The sequence below is a fragment of the Balaenoptera borealis genome (genome assembly GCF_965194805.1).
Source record: "Balaenoptera borealis genome assembly, chromosome: 14".
NCBI lineage: Eukaryota > Metazoa > Chordata > Mammalia > Artiodactyla > Balaenopteridae > Balaenoptera > Balaenoptera borealis.
Window position 1 is genome coordinate 11,238,658 of NC_138875.1, and position 27,515 is coordinate 11,266,172.

At 36.7% G+C, this 27,515-nt stretch overlaps 1 long non-coding RNA gene and 1 pseudogene across 2 annotated transcripts in view; both read left to right on the forward strand.

The window, feature by feature from the left end:
* Positions 1-5,717: 5,717 nt before the first annotated feature.
* Positions 5,718-6,399, forward strand: LOC309611187 (large ribosomal subunit protein uL13 pseudogene; annotated as a pseudogene). The gene has a single exon. The product of its transcript is annotated as a large ribosomal subunit protein uL13 pseudogene (transcript).
* Positions 6,400-6,922: 523 nt separating this feature from the next.
* The window catches only part of LOC309611207, a 59,761-nt gene continuing 39,168 nt past the window's right edge, over positions 6,923-27,515 (forward strand). Inside the window, exon 1 of the long non-coding RNA XR_014234394.1 lies at positions 6,923-12,549. This is a non-coding gene — a long non-coding RNA (uncharacterized lncRNA). The remainder of the gene's footprint in view (positions 12,550-27,515) is intronic.

Below are 27,515 nucleotides of genomic sequence, written 5' to 3' on the forward strand. Positions count from 1 at the left end.
CACACTGCTGACACCTCTTCCAATCCCCTTTAATGCTTGGCCATGTGACTAAGATCTATGCAATGAAAAGAGCTGAAGTGATGGGTGCCACTTGAAGGCGCCCCTACACCTCTTATTTAAGTCTTCTGTGCAATCTCTCCTAATTCATTTGTCCCCAGAGGCAAAAGGATCCATTGAGTGGCTGGGAGACCCAAGGGAGGGTTAGAGCCTGAGGAGAGGAGGACCCTCCCTGCATCCTGCCAACCTACATCACTCCACTGAGATGCGGGTGGGAAACTTGTTGAGTAAGCCAATGAGATTTGGAAGTTATTTGTGTTACAGCAGTTAGCATGTTCTACAAATATCATGCCTTTTGTCAGTTTCAGTGTAAAAGCTAACAGGGGCTGTTACTGCCTTAACTAATGTGCTTATGACACAGTTCCATAAACTAGAAGTTCATGTGTCAACTTGCACTTTTAATGATACCACGGGCAACAGGCCACTATAATCAAATTTGAGCTATTACATTTCTGACTCCATTTACATAATATGAACCACATGGGGTGGAGAGGTTATATCTGGAACAGGAGAGGATGATTAGATTTTTTAAAACAAATTGCACATAGACAGTAGAATCAGGATTGGATTGGTTCACAGAACAGGAACTTTTTTTCCTGCTAGATTTTGTCTTTAGAGATCTGAAGAAATCAGAGGTTCACTCTCTGTGGCCCTTTCACTCCTCCTATTCCAGTGTACTCTTTATTTCCTAATATGCTCATAAGATTTCATACTGTAGTATGATTTTCATTTAAAATGCATGCCTATTTTAGAAAATACATTAGTTGTGGTAATTTGCACTGCACGCTAAAGAGCAATAAAAAATAAACTACTTTAAATAAATATATAATCTGGAATGTATCTCATTTTAAAAGCTAACAGGTGTTTGCTTGTTTTGTAAATAGGTACTGAGTATTTCATAAGGGCACTCTGTCCCTAACACAATGCATGTTCACACATATATACACATGGATGATCAGTAAATAACAATTCTACCTCTCAGGCTGCTATTTAACACTGAGGATGTATCTCTCTGGAAATCTTTGCACCGCTTTCTCCTATTCCAATAAAAACCACAAACAACAGAGTAAAAGATCCAGAGGTGGCACGATATCATCTGTGACAGGTGTTTTCTTTTCCTCACAAAAGCCCTCGGCATTACCAATAGAGAAAGGAGGGATTAAGTTTTGCGAGGTAAATCTCCAGGTTGTCTTTTACAACACTGATTTCCAATATTTTACCATTCCCAATATTTATCAGTAAAGACTCGTCTTTTTTTATTTAATCTCTTTTTTTTTTTTTAATTTATTTTTGGCTGCGTTGGGTCTTCCTTGTTGTGCGCGGGCTTTCTCTAGTTGTGGCGAGCGGGGGCTACTCTTCGCTGTGGTGTGCGGCCTTCTCATTGCGGTGGCTTCTCTTGTTGCGGAGCACGGGCTCTAGGCGCGCGGGATCAGTAGTTGTGGCTCGTGGGCTCTAGAGCGCAGGCTCAGTAGTTGCGGCGCATGGGGCTTAGTTGCTCCGCGGCATGTGGGATCTTCCCAGACCAGGGCTCGAACCCATGTGCCCTGCATTGGCAGGCGGATTCTTAACCACTGCGCCACCAGGGAAGCCCCAAGACTCGTCTTTTGTTATTTGTTGTTTTGAAGATTTTAATATATCGCAATGTATTTACCCATAGCTGCAGGAGGGAACAGTGGGCATCCTGGGAGGAGGACACGGGCGTGTGGGAGCACGGACCTGGCCCAGTCAGGCTCCGGCTTGGAGCTGCAGTGCCGGAAACATGTCTGACAGTTTTACAGCCCCAAGGTTTTATAGTTCTGCTGAGTACTTAGGCTATAGGAAACCCACAAGAGAAGGTCTCTACCACCCTAAACGTTAAAAAGCGTTTTTCAGATTCCATCAGAGCTAAGTTCGCAAGGTAAACTTAGGTGAACTTAGTGATAAGTCCCTCTGAAGAGAGACAAGTCACATACAACTGTTTCACCTTTGGCAGAGCATTGGTGGCAGAGCTGGCAACCATAAAACCTGGTTTGAAAATAATCAAATGAAATTTTAATGACTTCTTAAAGGACAAGTGCAGGTGAGCATCAAATGTATGATCCCTGGGAACCTCTGGCTGTGGGCGTGGGAGTCCTGCCTCCACCCGCCTCTCTCTCCCATGTGCCTCCACTGGGCTTTCATCGGAAACATTAAGGGGTATGTAAAACATCTGAGAGACAAAAATCAGTAATAATATAAAAGACTTGGACACTATCTTCAAACCACTGGATTCGATTAAGATTTTGAGAATTCCACACAACCATAGCAGAATATACATTACTTTCAAGTGCACACAGTATTCACCATCATTGAACATACTGTGGGCCAAAAACCAATTCTCAATAAAATTAAAATGGTTAATATATCACAGAAGTTGCTATTTGACCAAAATAGCATAACAGTATAAACTAAGAACACAAATATCTCGAAGGCCCCACATATAATATTAAGAAAGACATTTTTTAAAACAATGATTCAAGAAAAAAATTCACACAAAAAATTAGAAAATAATTTACACTGGGTGACAATGAAAGCACAGTGTATCAAAATATGTGAAGTGATGCTGAAGTAGTGCTTAGATGCCTAAAACTTTAAATGCCTGTATCAGAAGAGAAAGAAATTCTCAATCGATGGTGTAAGCTTAAACTTCAAGAAGTTAATAATAAAAAGCAATTTAAATCCAAAGTGATGGTATGCAAGCTAGAATACTAAAGTGACCCCCAATGACTTGTGCCATTGTATAATACACTTCCATTGAGAGTAACTTGCTTCTAACTAATAGAATATGGCAAAGGTGATGAGATAGCATGCCTGCAATTATGCTGTCATACGGCTAAGGTGAAAATTTTTGTGGATATAATTAAGTTCCCTAAGTACTTAGCTTTAATTCGATCAAAGGAAGATTATCCTGGTGGTCTTGACTGAATCAGGGGAACCCCTGAAGAGAGAGTCTAGAATTCAGAGGCTATCTCACCTGCTCATCGAAAAACCAAGCAGCCATGTTGTGAACTGGCTAAGGGGAGGGGTGGCTTCTAGTTGCTAAGGAACTCAGTCCTGCCATCAAAAGGAACTGAATTCTTCCAACAACTTGAATAAAGTTGGAAAAGCATGCTGAACTTCAGTTAAGAGGAGCCTGGCTGATATTATGATTGTAGTGTTGTCATACACTGAACAAAGGACTGAGCTGGGCTTTAATCCTAAACCCAGCAATGTATGTATTGCCCTGCTTTACTATATCCTTGGGGACACTTACAGTTGCCTGAACATGCATACATTGCTGCTGGAAATGGAAAATGGTGCAGTCATGCAAAACTGCTATAGAGTTTCTTAAAGTGCTAAACATTAATTTACCATACAACTTAAGCCAACAATTCCACCCAAGAGAAATGAAAGACACAGCTTCACACAAAGACTTACATGTAACACTTAATAGTGTTGACTCATAGCAACACTATTCATAATAATCAGGAAGTGGAAACAATCCAAATGTCCATAAGCTAGTGAATGGATAAACAAAATTTGGTATATTTGTAAAGTGGAATACAATTCGGCAATGAAAGGAATGAACTATTGATACAAACAGCAACATGGATGAGACTCAAGATAATTACTCTAAAAGAAAGAAGTCAGACAAAAATAAAGTGCATACAATTTTATTCCATTTATATAAATTATAGAAAATGAAAACGAATCTATAGTGGCAGAAAATGGATCACTTGGTGTCTGCAGATGAGGTGGTAGGGAGGTTTTTTTAATTAGTTGTGACGCTGTTTTCACAGGTGTATACATATACCAAAATATACCAAATTGAATACTTTAGGTATATGCAATTTAATCTTTATCAATTATACCCCAATGCAACTGTAAAAATGTGAATTAATTTCAAAAACTTACTCAATAGATGGCTAGTCATATGTGAATAAGCAAATAATAAAGTGTTGAAGGATGAAAAAAAATCCTGAACCATAGAAACAGCGACATAATAAACATACATTGTTTTATGCTGCTAAATTAATTACAGAGAAGGTATAAAAATAGTAGAGAAAATAAGTGACACCAAAAGGTAGTTGGAAAATATGAATAAATTTGATAAACTTCTGCTGAGGTTAATTAGTAACAAAAGGAGAAGAGATACAAATTAAAAATAGCTGATGTACATGGGACTGCAGTGTAGATCCTGTAGTAAATGGAAAATAAATATACATTAAGAATTTTATGCCCATAAATTTGATATCTTAGAGAAAGATAAATTTTTGTGTTAAAATCTACCAAATTTCAGTCATGAAGAAATAAATAAACTGAGTAGTTTTCTATCTTCTAAATATATTGAATTTATAGTTTAATTTCTTCCACAAAGAAAACTTCAGGTTCAAATGGTTTGAACCTGAAATCAACAAAATACCTAAAGAAAATTAGGAGAAATCAACAAAATACCTAAAGAAAAATAATGGCAATTCTACAACAATCATCTGGAAAACTGAGGAGGAGAAAACGTTTCCCATCTCATTTTACAGAATTACTCTGATACCAATACATGACAAAGCTATAAAAAAAATAGAAAACTGCAGGCAAATTTTCTTCAAGGAACTAAATGCAAATATTCTTAAGAGAATATTAATGAAGTAAATCCATGTATATGTATATGTGTGTGTACGTGTGTATATGTACACATATCACATGATGAGCAAGATTACACCATGATTAACATTATATTTTGAGCAAGAAGAGTTTATTAGAGATATGGTTTGATATGTGAAAATTAATGCAATTCACTTTATGGACAGACTAAGAAGGAAAAACTGTATGATCTTCTCAATAGGTACAAAAAAAGCATTTGAAAAAATTCATTAGTTATAAAAGGAAAAAAAAGAACTTAAAAAAATTTAAAAACTAGGAACAGAAGGGAATTTCTTTAACTCAATAGGAAGCCATCTTTTTAAACCAATATAGCTAGCATCATACTAAATCATGAAGGAATGAAGCTGTCTAACTAAGATAAGAAAGAGAAAGAATACTCACTCTTACCAATTTTATTCTACCTGCTACTGGAGGTCCTAGTCAGGGAAACAAATAAAAGGAAAAAAAAATAAAGAAAAATAAATAAAAGCTATAAAAATTGGAAAGGAAATAGTAAAGATCTGTTTGCAAACATGATAGCCTACAGAAAAGCCAAAGTCATTTATAAAAATGCTGCTGGAACTTTTTAAGGAAATTTGTAAGCTACTAGGGCAACATACAAAAATCAGATATATTTCTATATACTAACAACAAACCATAGGACATTTTAATTATAAAACAATTAATTTACAATAACATTAACAAATTGGAAATACTTAGGAATAAATTTAACAACAACAACAAAAAATGCCCAGTGACAACTAAAAAAAAAATTGCTGAGAGAAATTATACAAATGGAGAGCTATATACCATATTCATGGATTGTAAGATTCAACAGTTTGAAAACATCATATCCCTCCAAATAGACCTATAGATGCCATATAATCCCAATTAAAATTTCAGCATGTTTTATAAAATATAACAAGATGATTCTGAAATTTTTATGGAAATGTAAAGGATCTAGAAGTGCCAAAACACTTCTGGAAAGAAAGAAGAAATGAACCACCTGATTTCAACATTTAATGTAAAATTACTGGCTTTTTTCTTTCCCAGGCAGCTGCCGAAGATGGCGGAGGGACAGGTCCTGGTTCTCGATGGCCGAGGCCATCTCCTGGGCCGCCTGGCAGCCATCGTGGCTAAGCAGGTGCTTCTGGGTCAAAAGGTGGTGGTTGTGCGCTGTGAGGGCATCAACATTTCTGGCAATTTCTATAGAAACAAGTTGAAGTACTTGGCATTCCTCCGCAAGCAGATGAACACCAACCCCTCCCGTGGCCCCTACCACTTCCAAGCCCCCAGCCGCATCTTCTGGCGGACAGTGCGAGGCATGCTGCCCCACAAGACCAAGCGAGGCCAGGCCGCTCTGGACCGCCTCAAGGTGTTTGATGGGATCCCGCCACCCTATGACAAGAAAAAGCGGATGGTGGTTCCTGCCGCCCTCAAGGTTGTGCGTCTGAAGCCTACACGGAAGTTTGCCTACCTAGGGCGCCTGGCTCATGAGGTTGGCTGGAAGTACCAGGCAGTAACGGCTACACTGGAGGAGAAGAGAAAGGAGAAGGCCAAGATCCACTACCGGAAAAAGAAGCAGCTCATGAGGCTACGGAAGCAGGCCGAAAAGAACATAGAGAAGAAAATCGACCGATTCACAGAGGTCCTCAAGACCCATGGATTCTTAGTCTGAGCCCAATAAAATTGACCGTTTCTTCTTCATGCTTGGCCTGGCCTGCCCTTCCTCCATCGCCACCCTAGGATGTGGGGGACCCCCAGGGGCTGCCATCCAGGTGCCACAGGCAGCCTGGGGCTTAGAAGACTGGGTATAGCAAAGGGGCCTTAGCCACTGCTGTTTAAGAAAGGCCTTTTTAAAAGCGTAGACAGTTGTAAGGGCTGTGCAGGCAGAATTTGCCTGTGACCTATTCATTCATGAGAGTTTTAGGACACGGACAGTTCGAACAACCCGTGCTGTTGCAATACTGGCAAAAGTGAGCTGGAAGACCTAAGTGGAAGGGCCACTCACGTCGCCTACAGGGAGTCTAAGCTTCCCACATGGTCAGGTACTATACTCTGCAGCTGTTAGGATGTGAGAGAATGCTTGGGCAGCACGAGTCTGGGGTTCTAAAAGGTGTTTATGGAAGGGAAGTACGGCCCAAGGGGTCACAGGCATTGCCCTTGTGTCTTCCCTATATTTTGTGATCCAAAACTAATAAATTATTTTTAAAGAAAAAATAAAAAAATAAAAAATAAAATTACTGTATTCAGAACAGTGAAGTATTAAAGTAGCAATAGACATAGATAAATAGAATAGAGTCTAGAAATAGAACTACACATATATATTCAATTTGTTTTAATGTGTAAAGTTAATTCAATGGGAAAGGGTAGTATTTTCATCAAATGGTGCTGGAAAGGTTGTATATCCACATCCACTAAAAGAAAATGAACAGGATCCCTTACCTCGGACCTTCTACAATAACTCAAAATGGATCATAGTCCTAAAGGTAAAAGGCAGAACTATAAAACTTGAGAATAACATATAAGAGAAATTCTTAGGAAATGTGATAGGCAGAACCTAAAATGATTCCACAAGATATCCACCCCCTGGTATACTTAGACCTTTTCCCAAGTATTTATCAAACACTAATCTAGGGGGGACTGGACTCTTCCTGGAGAAATATCTTTTAAGCAGGGGAGAGATTTGATGTGAGGAAGATTCTCTAATGCTGACTTTGGAAATATAGGGGGGCAGAGGCAAAGAATTTGGGCAGCCTCTAGGAACTGAGAGTGGTCCCCAGCTGACAGCTAGCAAGGAGATAGAGTACTCAGTCCTACAACCATAAGAAATTAAACTCTGCTATAAACATGAGCTTAAAAGAGAACCACTGACTACACATGAGAACATAGCCTTGCTAGCACCTTGATTTTGACCTTGTGAAGTTCTGAGCTGAGAAGTAGGACACAACGTGTCTGTACTTCTAACTTACCTAACTAATAAATGGCTGTTGATTTAAAATACTAAGTTTGTGGTAATTTGTTATGAAACAATAGAAAACTAATATGACTTTTGGCTAAACCAGTATTTCTTAGAACACAAAATTCATAAATCCCCCCAGAATGCTGTTGCAGTTCATCAAAATCAAATAATTCTTCCCCTTCAAAGATGCTTATGAGATGCAGAAGGCAAACCACAGCCTGGAATATAATGCTGGCAAATGTATATCTAATAAATAATTGTTACATTAATAAACTTTTAAAATCCAGTAAGTTGATATACAACCCATTAAAAATGAACAGAGGTTTTGAAAGAATATTTTACCAAAGAAGACATGACAATAACCAATAAGCACATGAAAAAGTGCTCAATATCTTTAATTATCTGATAAATACAACTTAAAACCACCATTAGATACACGTCCAATAGGGTGGCTAATCTGTTTTTATAAAAAGAATACAATTTAAAAATACTCAATACTATTATTAAATTTTACTTAAGTATCAAATGTTCCTCCAAGACATATGAGACTGAAAAACAAATAGTTTGTGTGGCTATTTTTTTCTTTCTGAAAAGCCCACATTCTTTTCTAAGATGCCCAAAGAGTCCTGTGTTGGGGTGCTTCTGTTCTGAAGGTCAGTAACGGATCTGGGCTTCTTGTGTGTTGTCTCTGTTCCATACCATACAAGCCAAATTTGAAAGTCAGAACTTCCTTGATTATCAAAATAAATATGTACAGACATTCAAACACATATATATCCACACAAACATGCTCACACAAAACGCGTGCGAGTGTCATAGACGACTGGTAGATTGGACATGATTAGTTTTTGGGGTCCTGAGTTTCTGACTAGGCCAAATATTGTCTTATCCTTATTCCCCTCTTTAGTATTCTAAGTCTTTGAGGGCCTGGTAGAGGAATTAATTAAATTTGCTATAAGGTTTGTCTGAATAGTGAGGAGTGTATCAGGGAGGGTTTCCAAAGAAGTGATTTAAGGAAGATCCTTTTTAGTAGGATTTAAAAGGTAAAAGAATGAATTGAAAGACATTCTTGCAATGGAAGAGAGCACGGTAAAAAGGCTTTTGAAATGCAAACTTGCCTGGAATGTGCATGTAGGTGGAATACTGAATTGTCTGGGATGAGTGGGTGTATTAATGGTAAATGATGAGGCTGGGAAATCTGAAGCAGATTGTGAAGGGTCCAGATCTGTAAGTAAATCAAGAACGTTGAATTTTATCTTGAACACAATGGGGGACTATTTAAGATATTATAAGTTGGTGGGTAATTTTGCCACTTCAGTTTTGTAAAGTAAAATCATTTCGTAATGCTAGTACTGAATTGTGGTCTCATGTGACATAGTCATTGCCCTGTAAGTATCCATTTGTGCTCTCTTGGGCCACAAAAGTACTTTTCTAATCTAAGGATGTATGTTCATCTCCATCTTCACCTATAATTTAAGTGCATTTGCATTTTAATGTGTGCTGAAAAGATACAGAGGATTTCAGTAATGAAATGATTCTAAACAAGACAAATAGAAGTAGTGTATAAATCTGTGAGGAGTGTACAGCTTAATGGTGTTAAGTGTATTCATGCTGTTGTGAAACAGATCCCCAGAACTTTTTCATTTTGTAAAACTGAAACTATAGCTGTTAAATAACAACTTCCCTTTTCCTCCTTCCAACCAGCCACAGGTAACCACATTCTACTTTCTGGTTCTATAAATTTGACTAGTTTAGTAACTCTTAAAAGTGGAATCATACCATAAATGTCTTTTTGTTACTGACTTATTTCTCTGAATAATTTTTAAACATCTACTAATTTTTAGTAATGTAGGAAACCCAATTTGATTTGATTTGATTAAGAGTGGGTGACCCCTGATTATAAGAAATATTTACCCTCTATATTTGGAAGTGATTTATCTTTTTTTAGAAAAGTTTTGTTATAGCAGATAAAGTCCTATTTTAAAATAAAGATAAAACAAAATGCTTCCGTAACATTTTTTTTCAATTATACATTTAATAGCTGTGTAATTAAATGAACAAATATTTGTTGACTTCCTGCTTTATACTCTGGAAATACAGCAGTGAACTGTAGAAAGAAATCTTTGATTTCACTGAGTTTATGTTACAGAGGAGTGAGGTAATAATTAATTAGGGTAGATAGTTGATAGATACAAGATAATCAGGTAATAATAAGTGATATGAAGTACTATGAATACAGGGTATAAAGCTGTATACATAACAAACAAAAGTCCAGGACCACATGGCTTCACAGGTGAATTCTATGAAACATTTAGAGAAGAGCTAACACCTATTCTTCTCAAAGTGTTCCAAAATATAGCAGAGGGAGGAACACTCCCAAACTCATTCTACGAGGCCACCATCACCCTGATACCAAAACCAGACAAAGACGTCACAAAGAAAGAAAACTACAGGTCAATATCACTGATGAATATAGATGCAAAAATCCTCAACAAAATACTAGCAAACAGACTCCAACAGCACATTAAAAGGATCATACACCGTGATCAAGTGGTGTTTATCCCAGGAATGCAACAATTCTTCAATATACGCAAATCAGTCAATGTGATATACCATATTAACAAACTGAAGGATAAAAACCATATGATCATCTCAATAGATGCAGAAAAAGCTTTTGACAAAATTCAATACCCATATATGATAAAAACTCTCCAGAAAGTAGGCATAGAGGGAACCTACCTCAACGTAATAAAGGCCATATATGACAAACTCACAGCCAACATCATTCTCAATGGTGAAAAACTGAAACCTTTTCCTCTACGATCAGGAACAAGACAAGGTTGCCCATTCTCACTAACATTATTCAACATAGTTTTGGAAGTTTTAGCCACAGCAATCAGACAAGAAAAAGAAATAAAGGAATCCAAATTGGAAAAGAAGAAGTAAAACTGTCACTGTTTGCAGATGATATGATACTATATATAGAGAATCCTAAAGATGCTACCAGAAAACTACTAGAGCTAATCAATGAATTTGGTAAAGTAGCAAGATACAAAAGTAATGAGCACAAATGTCTTGCATTCCTATACACTAAGGACAAAATTCTGAAAGAGAAATTAAGGAAACACTCCCATTTACCATTTCAACAAAAAGAATAAAATACCTAGGAAGAAACCTCCCTAAGGGGACAAAAGACCTGTATGCAGAAAACTATAAGACACTGATGAAAGAAATTAAAGATGATACAAGGAGATGGAGAGATATACCATATTCTTGCATTGGAAGAATCAACATTATGAAAGTGACTATACTACCCAAAGCAATCTACAGATTCAATGCAATCCCTATCAAACTACCAAGGGCATTATTCACAGAACCAGAACAAAAAATTTCACAATTTGTATGGAAACACAAAAGACCCCGAATAGTGAAAGCAATCCTGAGAAAGAAAAATGGAGCTGGAGGAATCAGGCTCCCAGACTTCAGACTATACTACAAAGCTACAGTAATCAAGACAGCATGGTACTGGCACAAAAACAGAAATATAGATCAGTGGAACAGGATAGAAAGCCCAGAGATAAACCGACGCACATATGGTCACCTTATCTTTGATAAAGGAGGCAAGAAAATGCAATGGAGAAAAGACAGCCTCTTCAATAAGTGGTGCTGGGAAAACTGGACAGCTAATTGTAAAAGAATGAAATTAGAACACTTCCTAACACCATACACAAAAATAAACTCAAAATGGATTAAAGACCTAATGTAAGGCCAGACACTATAAAACTCTTAGAGGAAAACATAGGCAGAATTCTCTATGATATAAATTACAACAAGATCCTATTTGACCCACCTCCTAGAGAAATGGAAATAAAAACAAAAATAAAGAAATGGGACCTAATGAAACTTAAAAGCTTTTGCACAGCAAAGGAAACCATAAACAAGATGAAAAGACAACCTTCAGAATGGGAGTAAATATTTACAAACGAAGCAGCTGACAAAGGACAGCTTTGACAATTTCCAAAATATACAAGCAGCTCATGCAGCTCAATATCAAAAAAACAAACAACCCAATCCAAAAATGGTCAGAAAACTTAAACAGACATTTCTCTAAAGAAGATATACAGATTGCCAACAAACACATGAAAGGATGCTCAACATCACTAATCATTAGAGAAATGCAAATCAAAACTACAGTGAGGTATCACCTCACACCAGTCAGAATGGTCATCATCAAAAAAATCTACAAACAAGAAATGCTGGAGAGGGTGTGGAGAAAAGGGAACCCTCTTGCACTGTTGGTGGGAATGTAAATTGATACAGCCACTATGGGGAACAGTATGGAGGTTCCTTAAAAAACTAAAACTAGAATTACCATATGACCCAGCAATACCACTACTGGGCTAATACAGTGAGAAAACCATAATTCAAAAAGAGACATGTACCACAATGTTCATTGCAGCACTATTTACAATTGCCAGGACATGGAAGCAACCTAAGTGTCCATCAACAGATGAATGGATAAAGAAGATGTGGCACATATATACAATGGAATATTACTCAGCCATAAAAAGAAACGAAATTGAGTTATTTGTAGTGAGGTGGATGGACCTAGCGACTGTCATACAGAGTGAAGTAAGTCAGAAAGAGAAAAACAAATACCTTATGCTAACACATATATATGGAATCTAAAGAGAAAAAAAATGGTTCTGATGAACCTAGGGGCAGGACAGGAATAAAGACGCAGCTGTAGAGAATGGACTTGAGGACACGGGGAGAGTGAAGGGTAAGCTGGGATGAAGTGAGAGAGTGGCATGGACATATATACACTGCCAAGTGTAAAATAGATAGCTAGTGGGAAGCAGCCGCATAGCACAGGGAGATCAGCTCGGTGCTTTGTGACTACCTAGAGGGGTGGGATAGGGAGGGTGGGAGGGAGACACAAGAGGGAGGGGACATGGGGATATATGTTCATGTATAGCTGATTCACTTTGTGATATAGCAGAAACTAACACAACATTATAAAGCAATTATAGTCCAGTAAAGATGTTAAAAAAAAATACACTTTGCTGTACACCTGAAACTAGCACAACATTGTAAATCAACTATACTCTAATAAAAAAATTAAAAAAGAATAAAAGTGTAAAAAGTGCTCTTTGTATGTTTTATCAAACAGATTAGAGCTATGTGTACTGTATGATAAAGGATGAAGAAAATATTCACTACCTACCTTTTTAAGAGAGGACAAGGATAATGATTATTAAAGGAATTTCCAAAACCACTAGGCAACAATTATCTTGTAATGATCTCTCTCAGTCTACCCACCCCCCCCACTCCCCCCTCAGCTTGCTCCTGGTGGATTTGATTATGGTTGGTTCTATGGAAGACTTTCTTATCACTTAAAGGTTCCGTTTAACACTGGACTATTCTCACATGTTGCCAATCAGCAGAAAGAGTAAGGGAGTTACACAGAGGGATAGGATGGGTATTAGAAACAACACCTCAGAAGATCTTTCTGCACTTTGTCCAAATCGATACATGTAACTATTTTTGTATAAACTAAGGCAGTTACCTGACGTATAGTGGAAAGGGTCAGCAGAAAAGGCTCCCACCTCTCTCCTTGAAATTATAACATGCTACCTGAAAAGGGGACATCTAAGGCTGAATGTCACTTGCAGCTTACTTTTAAATTATGCCACGGGCATAATAAAACGACCTTGTGTTCATCAGCAAACTCATGTCTGTACTTCCTGGCAGCTTAATATGCTAAGGTTGCTACTATTACATTATTGTTTCTACTTCTGCAAAACTGTAGATATCCCTTTCTAGGTCTCATTTTAGTCTGGCTCGATAAATGTAGAAGGTGGAGAGTAGCATATTGTTCTTCACAGAAAAGAAAACCATAATTTATATAAAATTAAAGCCTTACCAATAGCTATGGAAGTAATTTAAATTATACTCAGCTAATTTCTCAATAGTTTAAGACAGCCTTTCTCAACAGTGGTTTCAGGAGAGATTTAGGCTCTAATGCCCTAGATAATATCAGTTTTGTGTAATGGATTAACTTCTTTCCTATGGAGAGTCTGGATCACTTAATCTTCCTTATTCCAAACCTTATTGTCAAATAAATTAACTTGCCCAAACAGGTTTATAGAAACAAAGACCCTTGATCTACTGGTTGAGAAGTTGACTCACTTAGGTTTTATTTAAAGGTCTTTAAGTACTTCTTAGTACAATAAACCACAAAGGAACACCACTCGTCTTTTTCCCAAACCATAGCCCCTATCAAGTAAGCAAGTAATCATTAAACGGCATAACTGGAAACTTAATAATCTGTGAAAATATATAAAACTCAATCTCAAAAGGCTAAGAGTTTAAAAAGTTATATAGGTACAACATAGAAATACTATATTTAATTGATTCATTCTTTCCATTAAAAAGTACTTATGCCTCTAAGAACCAGGAATTACGCTCTAATTTGAGAATCTGAGAATGAATAAGTCTTGTGTTTTCTCTTAAAGCACTCATGATTGTTTCAGAGATAGGAATGTAAAGACCTAATTACAATACTAGATATATGATATAATTGAGAGAGATATAAATTGTTACAGGATTATAAAAGATACAGTAAAGAATACTGCCATTAGCAGTATTAAATTTGACCATATGAAATTGCAGAGATTTGATGGGCTTTGACCTACAGAAATTTCAATTTTATGTAGCTCAGTCTAATATTATTAGTTCTCATAGTGTTAAAATTGAGCTTGATCTTGAAAAATGATATATGGTTAGAATTAGGTTCTGCAGCAAGTGACCTGAATATTACAATGACTGAAACAAGACAGGATGACATTTTTCTCTCTATTAAAATGATATTGGAAGTAAGTGATCCAGGTCTAGTCTATATTCTGCATTACAAATTCCTGGTGACCTTGGCTCTTCCAAATGAACACTTTGTTGTCTGATCCTGGTGTGACCCTCAGTCACCCCATTTCAGAAAGCAGGAAGGAGGCAATGATGAAACAGAGGGCCAAAAGATACATGCCCACTGCCACTTCAGGAGAGTTTCAGAAGGAGACCATAAGACAACTGCATATATCCTATTGGTCAGAACCTAACCACAAGGCTACACTTAGCCTCAAGGGATGTTGGGAAATGTTGTATTTTGTAGACAGCCATTCACCAGCCAATAATTCTAGTACCATGAGGGTAAAGGAGTGTGGGAATTGAGGGTGAACCAGCTTCTTTGCCACTAAGGAATAGTTTACTAATTATATGAGAAATGGGAAAGGCCTGGAAGAAAAAGCAAAAACATCTAAAAAGGTGTAAAACATTAAAAATATATGAAGCATTCCGATGACTGTTTTATCATGGAAGGGCCAAATATTACATCCGTGTCAATGGAAGGCGTTGCATTTGAAACAGATCAGACAGTAAAAGTCCTTAGGTGTTAGGTTAGGACACTGGAATTTATACCATCTTCGATATGTAGCTATTGAAGCATTTTGAACTGGTGACTGAATGAATAGATTTGCATTTTAGGAAGATCATTCTGGCTGCAGTACAGAAAGACTGGTCAAAGACAAGAGCAAAAAAAGGATAATTATTTTAGGATAATGGGCTAATTTCCCAAACCCATTGCCTTTTAACAATATGAGTAAAAAGAGTAAAGTAACAAAAATATGAAAGACACAATAATACTAAAGTGCTCAGTTTATTCCTTAATTGAATTTAAAAAGGAATAAATTTAACTATAAGCAAGCTTAACAGAGAAAGAGCAAAGTAAATGGGGTGCCTCTGGGTGTAGAATTGCTGTCTAACTTAGATTCTAATAATGGTAGATAAAAATATATTTTAAATTTCTACAATTAACTTTTAAAAAGATCTAAAAATTGAAGCTTTCAAAGACATTATTTTATTATGTGAAATATTGATATTTAAAGTTCCGTTTATTTTTTAAACACAGTGATTTTTGTAACTATTTTGGTAAAAATTGTATTTTGCAAGTAATTCTTTGGAAGTCAAAAATTTAAGAAGTATTATAATCTAGCTGCTTTATAGTGTAAAATTTTTTTTAATTTTACATTTCTTTTTAATCCCCTCATAACTAGCTGAGGGTCAGAAGAAAGTGTTGAAGGGTAAATGATATAAAATTGGAAGTTATGTTGCTGATAGCTGTTTGGACATTTGGCTTTGTTGTTGTATCTAAAAACCAATAGAGTGGTTCATAAAACTGATTGCAGAGCACATTTCAGAACTAATAAAACAAATTGACTATTGTTGATGTTCACAGGGCAAATCCAATCATATCTCACAACTCTTTATATTGCTCTATTTCTTCTTTAATGTTTTCTATTTATTTATTTCAATTTAAAGTTTCGGTAACAAGTTCAAAAAAGATGCAATGTGGGTAGGCAGAGAGTGGCCTTGGACTTTAGAATCAGAAGTCGCAAGTGAAATTCTGGGTCTACTCTTTGTGTCTCTTGGTGTTTGGGCACATCACTTACTCTTTTAGTTTCAAATTCATGAAATTAAATGTATAGCCTTCATTAAGTATTAAATAAAATGACATATGTCCACACGTTTTGTAAACTATATAATGAAATACAAGAAAATTCCTATTATTAATTTAAACAATGAAGAAAGCTTGCGTGTGATAACAAGGACCAATTTTAAAAAGCACAGATTTTGGCACATGCAAACACACACACACACATTTAGAGATCGCCCTTGTCAGACTTGACTGTCTGACTCACCTGTCTTTCTCCTAATGACATTTTGGACGAAAAGGATGGATTTTCTTATCATACCTTTCCCAGAATTCCGGCACCACTCCACATGATCATGAAGACAATATTTTATCTTTCATTGTACCCTTGCTACCTGCTGCAGGAGTGACAAATGCTAAAGGGATGACAATGCTGCTGTTTGGAACTGAGAAATATAATTAGCAGATACATACAAAACGTTTTAATGACAGCCCCCTTCTGAATGCCTACACCTGCCGGACACAGTAATAACGAGGCTTGTCTGCCACTTGAGCATTGATCAAATGTCCCACTGGGGCTCGAAAAATGTGTGCTTTGGCTGTCATCATAGACCTGGCACAACCCTACAACGGGGATCAGGGCTGCTGTGAAATATTCAACAGCTGCTGCTTCACCAAGCAACATTCTGCTTTATTTAATTCCATAGGCTTATTTGCATCCTCTTAATTTTCTTATGTTAGGGATTAATCATTCATGAAAATAATAATTACAAAACTCATTTGAAAGCTTGAAAAACAGCAGGCTCCTTTTGATGGGCATTGCTTCTGAAAGAGGAGAAGAAAAATAAATTCATGCTTAAAGGAACTTCAAAGCTAGATCTTCTAAAATTGGGGGTGGCCTCAATTTTTTTTCTCCCACAAAATTGGTCATGCTGCTTATCGAGTATACAAAGGCAGGTGAAGAGAAGACATTGTATTGCCTTAAGTAGCTATCTCCAACACTGCATATTTGTAAGAAAATGGAAACAATTGGTTTATATTTTTAGATTAAACTGAGAAGTAAAGTTCAATAAAAAGAGCAAAATAATATAACAAAATATAAAAATTGAATTTTAGAGCTCATTTTGCCAATGAGGATTCGTTTCAGAGAGTAACACTCTGACATCTAAAGAGTTGATCATTCAGCATGTGCTTTTAAATTCTCACCTCCATATGAAGAAATGGATTCCTATTTTGTATAAATAAAATTTTTAGAAAATACTTTCTTATATTGAGCTCATATGAGCTGTCCCCTCTGTAGTCTGAAACTGTCATTTGGGGGTTGGGGGGTGTCAAAAACTGCATCAGTATCTCTTCAACTTAATCATTTCAATATTTGGAGAGAACTATCATGTGCATGACAAGTATGTTCTTTACCCAAGTCAACATACCCAGGCCTTTCTGTGTGTCTAATTTTGTCCCTGATTCCCTTCCCTGTCCTTAGTTCTGACTCTCTCTCACGTGAGTCTTCCCTCCTGGGTACACTCCACTGCATGATCCTGCCTACCCTTGGGAGACTATTAAATTTATGACTCTCATGATAACACTAACAGTTTTGCTTACAAATTTCATTTCACTTATTTTATTTATAAAATAACATTTATTTAAATCGTCATTTCAAAATAATTTACTCATTTAATCTTCACAATAAATTCTCTGAGGTAGGCATTTTTATCCTTAACTTATGCAAATAAGAAAACCCTCTCAGACCAAGTCGGTGATTTTCCAACAAAATAATAATATACAGTATTGTTGAGCTCTTGCTTCATATCAGGTACTAAGCACTGTCTTTTTTGGTCTTTAAAAAACTCTCTGGATTAGGTGTTATTAATATTCTCATAATTGAGTTGGCAGAGTGAGTCACAAAGTGGTTAAGAAACTTCCCCTATGTCACAGTTAGTAATCAGGAGCGTCATAGGCATCTAAATAGTGGTAGTGGAATTTTCATAAAGCATCTTACAAGTGCTCAGCTTCATCTGTGTCAAGTGCTCTATTAGACACTGGAGGTGTAACAATTAACAACGTATATGTTTCTTCAATAAAGGTGCTTTAGCATGAAAAGTAAGGACATATGCACACAGATAAATGCAATACAAATTTGCAAGGTCTATAACAGATGAATGCACATCTTAATGGTGTAGGTTAATAGCATAATAGAAGCTGGCACTCAGTTTACTACTGTGGGTCAGATGAGGGTTTAGAAGAAAAATGAAACCCTGATGTTGAAAGATGGGTTGGTATTATCTTTCTAGGGAGTCAACTTAAAAGCAAGTATAGAATTTCCTGTACAAAACTGAGGAATTGTGAAATAGGAAATGAGGGTGAAATTACAAGTACTTCTATGTCTCCTATGTATTTTATGAGTTGACCATACATGGAAAAACAAGGTGAGCTATATTAAAATTAGATAGAAGTCTGAGAGGTAGGAACCAGATCATAAAGAGCCTACTCTACTAGGACCAATTGTTAGAGATTATTCATTTGGGAATCATTTGAAATCTTTAAGCAAAAGAAACAGCATGATTCACTCAATATCATTTATTCATATTTATTCAGTTAAAATTATTGAGTATTCCCATGCTAAATGCTAGGGAATCAGTAATGACAAAAAACAGATAAAACCTTGAATTCATGGAGCTTATTTCTGATCAGCATTTTAGTAAGATAGTTTTGCAAATAGTGTAGAGCTCATAATGTGAGGGGCAACACTGGAGGCAGGAATGTCAATTTGAAGCTATTGAAATTCTTCAAATAAAAAATACAGACCTGAATTTAAGCGTTATTAGTAGGGATGAAAAAAAGGTTATATGTAGTTGAAATTTGCAGGATTGGTGACCCATAAGATCTGAGGCTAAGCGAGAATGAAAAGTATTTTAATTGGGTTTGAGTCTACACCTAGGTTTATTTGTGCTCCTTTTATTTTTCTAATTTGATTAAAAATCACATTGAAATGGATGGGTAGAAACATGGAATCTCCAGACAAATTAATAAAGTATTCTTTCTCCATGTAGACATTGATACATTAATCTACAACATACGTTGTCTTTGTTCCCACAGCTTCAAAAAGCCATATTTCACCATCAAGGGTCTGCTGAGTTAAACTGAGATTCTATACATCTCACTCATACTCAAGGGAAGAAGATCACAAAGGGACAAAAACGCTCGAAGGTGTGGATCCTTGGCCACCCTAATAGTGTCTGCCACAGTTATCTTTCATGTAAGGGAGGGCACTAGGAAGGTGGTGAGAATATCCTGCGTATATTCATTCACTTTCACATTTCTATACATTTACTTTGATTAGTTTCATCCACTTGTATGACTTCAACCATTGCCTTCTTCATATTATCCAATATATTCCATCTCAAAATCACTCCCAAAATTCAAGCCAACTTTTCACATTGCCTGTTAATTCATTATTTGGATATTCTACCAAGCCTTAATTATATCATGCCAAATCCTTATTCCTGTATATCTGCTTTTGCTTCTCTTGAAATTCCCATCCTGTTGCTTCTGCCATCATCCTCAGTGATCTGGGATAACCTTCCCTATTGTCCACCGGCATTGAAATTTTAAGCTCTGTACATTCTTCTACCATGATCTGTCTCTAGTCTTTCCCCCTCTTCATTCCTTCCAATACTTTCACACCCTTATTCTGTCCAAATTAAACCATATGAAAATAATTTTATCAGATCTTTTTAACTCCTTTTTATAATCCTCTTTAAATTCATTTTATCCAGTGGTGGGGATTAATCTTCCTAAATGCTGATAGAATTACATTACACTACTCAAGACCAGTTAATGGATTCCTGTTGCCTACAGGACATTGTTCATATCTTTAGTCTCCAAAACAGTCCTTCATAATCCTTTCCTGTCCTGCCTTTTCAGGTTTGACTCTTGCTACTTCCTTTCACACACTCACAGAGTAAAATGTTACCTAATGAGTTACTTTTTATTCTGCAGAAGTATTACATGTTTTCAGGTTTTCATGCCTTTGCTCTCGTAACATTATCTTCAAATACCCTTTTTTTTTTTTTTTTTAGGCAAGAAGGAACCTTTCTCTCCCCCAAAATATATAGCTCTTCGTGAGTTTTATTATAGTTTTTGTATGTTTTTTTTCCCTTTCATTTCCTGAGAAGAGATGTTGTTCATAGAGTCTGGCATCATCCATGACTCCCCGCGTGTGCCTGGCACGTAATACCCACTGGAGATCTATTTTTTGAATTAATAATATGTTAACTAATGAGTTTCTCATAGTAATGTCAGAAACAAACCTATTACAAATTTATGAAACTCGCACTGTGTTCAAAATGTATGAAAAACACATCTAAATAATACATTTTATTTACTATGTCATTTATTCATATGCATTAACATATTCTATATATATTAACAAACCAAAAACGTATAGTCAAGTCTTCAATTGCATCAGTATTGTCACAGTTACTTCTTTGGTTTTCATTAGAACAGCTTTCAAAATACAATAAAAATGTTCCTTTTCTTAGATTCCCCAAGAACAGTGGAGACCAACTGAGTGTACAAAATCTAAGCCGAGATCATAAACTATCTCAAATGAGCACATTGAGCTCACCTGCTATTCAAAATCTGGTTTAGAATTACAATTCTTAATCATAAAATGAAATATTAAAGTTTACTGTTCTCAAGGGCTAGAAGTTTAAATTGTGTCATAATGGGGAAAACAAACAAACAAACAAAAAACCCCACAACTTTCCCTTACTGCCACAGAGCTCTGAGATGGACCACCAAACTGGTATACCTTCAATAATGTAACATGCAGTGAAATTTCCACATATGGAAACTTTATGTCATTTACCGCCTTATAAAACTGTAAGTGCCTTCTTAAAGTCAGTATATTCTGACACTTTGCTACCCACAGATCTCATGCTGAAATCCACAGGAGTTGGGCATTAAAAATTGAAAGCAGAATGCATTTCCCTCAGATTGGATAATTGGAAGCTAGTGAAGCATCTCAAATATGGGTGTAATAACAAGTACGCTGTTGGCAAAACATGAGTAATCTGGGTGCTGTATTTAAATTTTTAACTGACCCTTTGGCAGACAGAATCATGAAAAAGTAAACTTCAAAGAAATGAGCTTTGTTTTTCCAATCTTGTGTGGTTGAAAGACTATCAACAATCTGCTGCATTAACGTTACCTTATTAAAACAACAACAAAAAATTTAAAGGTTCATAAGAACAATATCCTTACATATTCTTTACAGTAATTAGTATTTTTAGGGTGCCTATAAAAGGCATCAAGTGTCATCAAAATGTCGTATAAATTATAGCATAACAGTATCACAGTTTGTGCGCATAGTGACATCAATAGAACAAATGATGCTTCTATAAAATGTCATTTATTCTTTTCCTTTAAGGGACTACTTCTGGAACTCATTTTCCAAAATAAGACAGTTTATGGACAAACAGCTCTGTTTCAAAATCAGGGATTACTCTACTGTGCTATCCAGGTAACTCGCTTGATTCCTGGCTAGTGCCTAAATGTTCTCTGTTAGAGCATCATTTCTTTAGTGTTGTTTGTGTTTAAACATTAATAGCCCTGGGAGAACTATGCATAGCCAGTAGAAGAAGGTGCTTGGCATAAACATGAGAATACTTGATCGGCTTCAGGATAGAACAATGAGGATGCTCTATTTGATCCAATACATAATTTTACTAATGTATATGCTGAACAACATAAAATCACCAATCAAAAGTGACCTCTCACAGTTAAGACCCTGCAAGTCTAGATGGCGCTTTGATTCGAGCAAGCATAGTTACGGAAAATGAATTATCTTAAAAACATATAAACCAGTTAACCTTAAGCAAGACTACACTTGTGCTGCAACACTTTAAAAATAATTGCATTATGTGACAATGATGGAGGGACTGAAAATATACTATTAAGCAACTGGTTTTGTTCAGACTGGTTTTTACAAGAGTTTGAAATTTCCTTTTGAAAGTTTTTTAAAATACAGAAAACGTTTTCTTTCAGAAAGCTTTAGTTATGATCTATCTAGAATTGATTGTCTTTCTAGGTTCCTACGAGTGAGGAGATTGTTCATTTAAACAAATGAGAGTTTCAGGAATATAGCTTTGAACTCAACAGTTGATGCATTAGCACTTTGTCTAGACTACAGGAAAACTGAAACACAGAAGACTTGGGAAAAAACTGAATATGGCAGCATTTAAAAAAGATACTTACAAATTTGTTAAAAATTCATATCTATTGTGTCCTATTTTTCAGTACCTCCAAAAAAGGAGTGATATTAAATACTGTCAATAAATGATTATTATTTCTCAACAGTAGATCTGATTTATGTTGCTAAATTTGTTGAGAAGTGAAAATATTGATATTTGTGGAGGAAGTGGAAACCCTAAAACTCTGATATTTTTTGTCTCATGGGATATAATCCAAGGGTTAACTAAAATATCTCTGCACAAAACTTATCCCCTCTCTGGGGAACAAATACCCCCTCGATCCTGCACGCTGCTCCAGCTATGACCTTATTTTTCTCCTTTCCCTTACAGAGCAATTTTCTTGAAAACATGTTTTATACATTTTAATTCATTCAATGCACATGCTCCCTGAAGCTCACTCCAATTCAACTTCCATCCTATGGTTCTAGTGAAACTGATTTAATGTATGTTCCCAGTTGCTCCACGTGGTAAAATTCAGTGACCGCGCATTTGTCTTCACCATAACTCAGCTCTCAGCAGCAGTCGACGCAGTTCCCTATTTCTGCCTCCTTGAGACAGTGGTCTCTTTCATTCTGTGATGCTGCCCTCTGGGGGAGGGTTCTCCCCTTTACGGTCTATACTTTTCAGCCTCTTTTATTCACTTCTGATACTTGCCTTGACCTCAACCATTTTAAAAGCCATCTACGTGACATCCGTTTCCCAGACATCTACCTAAGCACGATTTCCCTAAACTACAACTGCCCACTTGACATCATCCCTTCAACGTCTAATAGGCAAGTATCTTATAAGCATCTGCTTGTCCACATCAGAACTCTTGAGTTGGCCTTGAACTATTGGAAAACTTTTCTTCTTCTACTCTAGCTCACCCTCTTTCAAACCATTCTCCACCCAACAAGCAGAGTACTTCTTTAGAAACCAAATTCAGATAATTTTTCTTGCTTTCTTGAACCTGTCGCTTGTGTCCTGTCACATTACATCAAATCTAAGCTCATTGGCTTTCTCTCCACTGCATCGTATGCCTTAGTTCCTGGGACCCCTCCTACTGCTCAACATTACCATTCCAACTACCCTTCTTTCCCTTTCTTTTTTTTTTAAATTTATTTTATTTATTTGTTTATTTATTATTTATTTTTGGCTGTGTTGGGTCTTCGTTTCTGTGCGAGGGCTTTCTCTAGTTGCAGCAAACGGGGGCCACTCTTCATCGCGGTGCACGGGCCTCTCACTATCGCGGCCTCTCTTGCTGCGGAGCACAGGCTCCAGACGCGCAGGCTCAGTAGTTGTGGCTCACGGGCCCAGTTGCTCCGCGGCATGTGGGATCTTCCCAGACCAGGGCTTGAACCCATGTCCCCTGCATTAGCAGGCAGACTCTCAACCACTGCGCCACCAGGGAAGCCCTCCCTTTCTTGATTACACCATGATTAGTCAAACCTCAGACCCATACACTAACCATTTCTTCAACATGATACTTCCCACCTAGACATTTTGATAGTGGCTTTAAAATGAAGATCTCACCTGAACTGGTAGTTCTTCAAAGAAGGCTTTTAATATCACTATATTTAAGTTACATTCTTGCCCCAGTTATTTTTTCTTAAGTTTTTTTACTTGATATCTCTACTATTATTTGAAAGTATTCTCCCATTCATTTTATTGTTTACTTCCGACCTTCCCACACTCTAATATAAAGCATCATGAAAGCAGGGGTCTCATTCCATCTTTTATTTTTTACCTCCAAAACCACAGTATCCGATAATAGTAGACCCTCAGTTAACATTTTTCTGAATGAATGAATGGATGGATGCTGTTGAAAAGGCAGATTCTGTGTTTAGCCTGGTTATATTTTAATTAAGAGAAGTTATGAGTATACTGAAGCCAAATGGCACTACTTGAGACATTTGCATTCTTTTTGTCTTCATTAAACTCCAAAATCTGGCATAAGCAAAAAGAGCAGCATAGCCCCTGTTGGCCAAGAAACAGTTTTTGTTCTTGTTTTTCAGGCTTATTTCACCTGCATCACATTACACAAAATAAAAATTATTATGCTACTGGATTTGTTTCATATATTCCCATTTATCCTGCCATTACCCAATTATGTGCTTCAATAAGCTATTTTACAATTAATGCATTTCTATTTGTCCTACCAGAAATTTGCCTGGCCCAGGCACATTAGCTATGATATTCATCATCTCCTGGCTGAAACTTTTATGTGTATATTTTCCTTAGAACTATGGCAGTGGTCTACTCAGAACAGCAGTGGTAAAAATGTGTTACTTTACAATTGATGCGAGGAAAGTACTACTTATAAATAAGAAGAGTTTGTTTAGAATAGACATAAACAATCCTTATCCCCTTCCAAAGGAGCCAGAGACTACTGGATAATGGGGAATTGACTCTCCCTGTTTGAATTCTTCAAAGCTTTGTCATCAGTACATTTCACACCATTGCTGGCAAAGCAAGTGCAATTCATACACTGCTTGTTACCCTCAATTACCTCGGCTGAGTCAAAGTCTCTTTCATCTTTGCATCCCACAGCTTATACTGACATGCATTGCAGTTTCTCCAGTTGATCCCACCTCATCTTCTCATCTCACTAACACAGCAACACACCCAAAACATCTTATTAATGGGTTTTCCTAACTGGAGTCTTGTCTTGTTCATCAACAAATATGTTTTGAGCTTCCAGTATACGCCTCAAAATCCACTCTCCAGAACCTCCAGAGTGATCACTGACCTTCCTACTCAAGGTCACAGCATTAGTAGCGTTCAAGTGTCTCTGAGGGGGAGGGCTTTTTAGAAAGAAATGCAGGGTCACCAGCCTCCCTCTAGAACCCCTGAATCTGAATTTTAATAAGCTCCCCCAATGATTTGTATGTACATTGAAGTTTAAAAAGCCCTGCTCTGATATCCTTCTGCACAAATCCTTCAATGGACTCTCAATTGAATTAAATTATTAAGTAATGTAGCTCAAGCTTCTTCCCTAAACAATTCTCTTGAGATTTCATGAGTCAACTTATTCTTTAGCAACACCACACCCTTCCAAAGTAGTTCTTTCTATGTTTCCACATTTTTGCTTGCAGACAAATTAGTGCTCCGTAATGGTTAAAAGTGTGAGTGTTGGCATTAGAGAGAAGTGTGTTAAATTCTCAGCAAAACATATTAATAGCTTAGGGTTCTTGAGAAAATTACTTGACTTCTCTGAACAGCTGTTTTTCAATATTAATGCTAATTTTATTTTATTTTAACATCTTTATTGGAGTATAATTGCTTTACAATGGTGTGTTAGTTTCTGCTGTATAACAAAGTGAATCAGCTATACATATACATACATCCCCATATCTCCTCCCTCTTGCGTCTCCCTCCCACCCTCCCTATCCCACCCTTCTAGGTGAATATACAAAGCACCGAGCTGATCTCCCTGTGCTATACAGCTGTTTCCCACTAGCTATCTATTTTACATTTGGTAGTGTATATAAGTCCATGCCACTCTCTAACTTTGTCCCAGCTTACCCTTCCCCCTCCCCATGTCCACCAAGTCCATTCTCTATGTCTGTGTCTTTATTCCTGTCCTGCCCTTAGGTTCTTCAGAACACTTTGTTTTTTGGTTTTTTTTTTTTAGATTCCATATATATATGTGTTAGCATACGGTATTTGTTTTTCTCTTTCTGACTTACTTCACTCTGTATGACAATCTCTAGGTCCATCCACCTCACTACAAATAACTCAATTTCATTTCCTTTTATGGCCAAGTAATATTCCATTGTATGTAGGTACCACAACTTCTTTATCCATTCATCTGTCGATGGACACTTAGGTTGCTTCCATGTCCTGGCTATTGTAAATAGAGCTGCCATGAACGTTGTGGTACATGACTCTATTTGAATTACGATTTTCTCAGCATATATGCCTATGGTGGGATTGCTGGGTGGTATGGTAGTTCTATTTTTAGATTTTTGAGGAACTTCCATACTGTTCTCCATAGTGGCTGTATCAATTTACATTCCCACTAATAGTGCAAGAGGGTTCTCTTTTCTCCACACCCTCTCCAGCATTTATTGCTTGTAGATTTTTTGATGATGGCCATTCTGACTGGTGTGAGGTGATACCTCATTGTAGTTTTGATTTGCATTTCTCTAATGATTAGTGATGTTGAGCATCCTTTCATGTGTTTGTTGGCGATCTGTATATCTTATTTAGAGAAATGTCTATTAAGGTCTTCTGCCCATTTCTGGATTGGGTTTTTTTTGGTTTTTTTTTTTTTTTGATATTGAGCTGCATGAACTGCTTGTAAATTTTGGAGATTAATCCTTTGTCAGTTGCTTCATTTGCAAATATTTTCTCCCATTCTGAGGGTTGTCTTTTAATCTTGTTTATGGTTTCCTTTGCTGTGCAAAAGCTTTTAAGTTTCATTAGGTCCCATTTCTTTATTTTTGTTTTTATTTCCATTCCTCTAGGAGGTGGGTCAAAAAGGATCTTGCTGTGATTTATGTCATAGAGTGTTCTGCCTATGTTTTCCTCCAAGAGTTTTATAGTATCTGGCCTTACATTTAGGTCTTTAATCCATTTTGAGTTTATTTTTGTGTATGGTATTAGGGAGTGTTCTACTTTCCTTTTTTACATGTAGCGGTCCAGTTCTCCCAGCACCACTTATTGAAGAGGCTGTCTTTTCTTCATTGTATATTCTTGACTCCTTTATCAAAGATAAGGTGACCATATGTGCATGGGTTTACCTCTGGGCTTTCTATCTTGTTCCATTGATCTATACTTCTGTTTTTGTGCCAGTACCATACTATCTTGGTTACTGTAGCTTTGTAGTATAGTCTGAAGTCTGGGAGCCTGATTCCTCCAGCTCCATTTTTCTTTCTCAAGATTGCTTTTGCTATTCAGGGTCGTTTGTGTTTCCATACAAATTGTGAAATTTTTGTTCTAGTTCTGTGAAAAATGCCCTTGGTAGTTTGATAGGGATTGCTTTGGATAGTATAGTGATTGTCACAATGTTGATTCTTCCAATCCAAGAACATGGTATATCTCTCCATCTGTTTATATCATCTTTAATTCCTTTCATCAGTGTCTTATAGTTTTCTGCATACGGGTCTTTTGTCTCCTTAGGTAGGTTTATTCCTAGGTA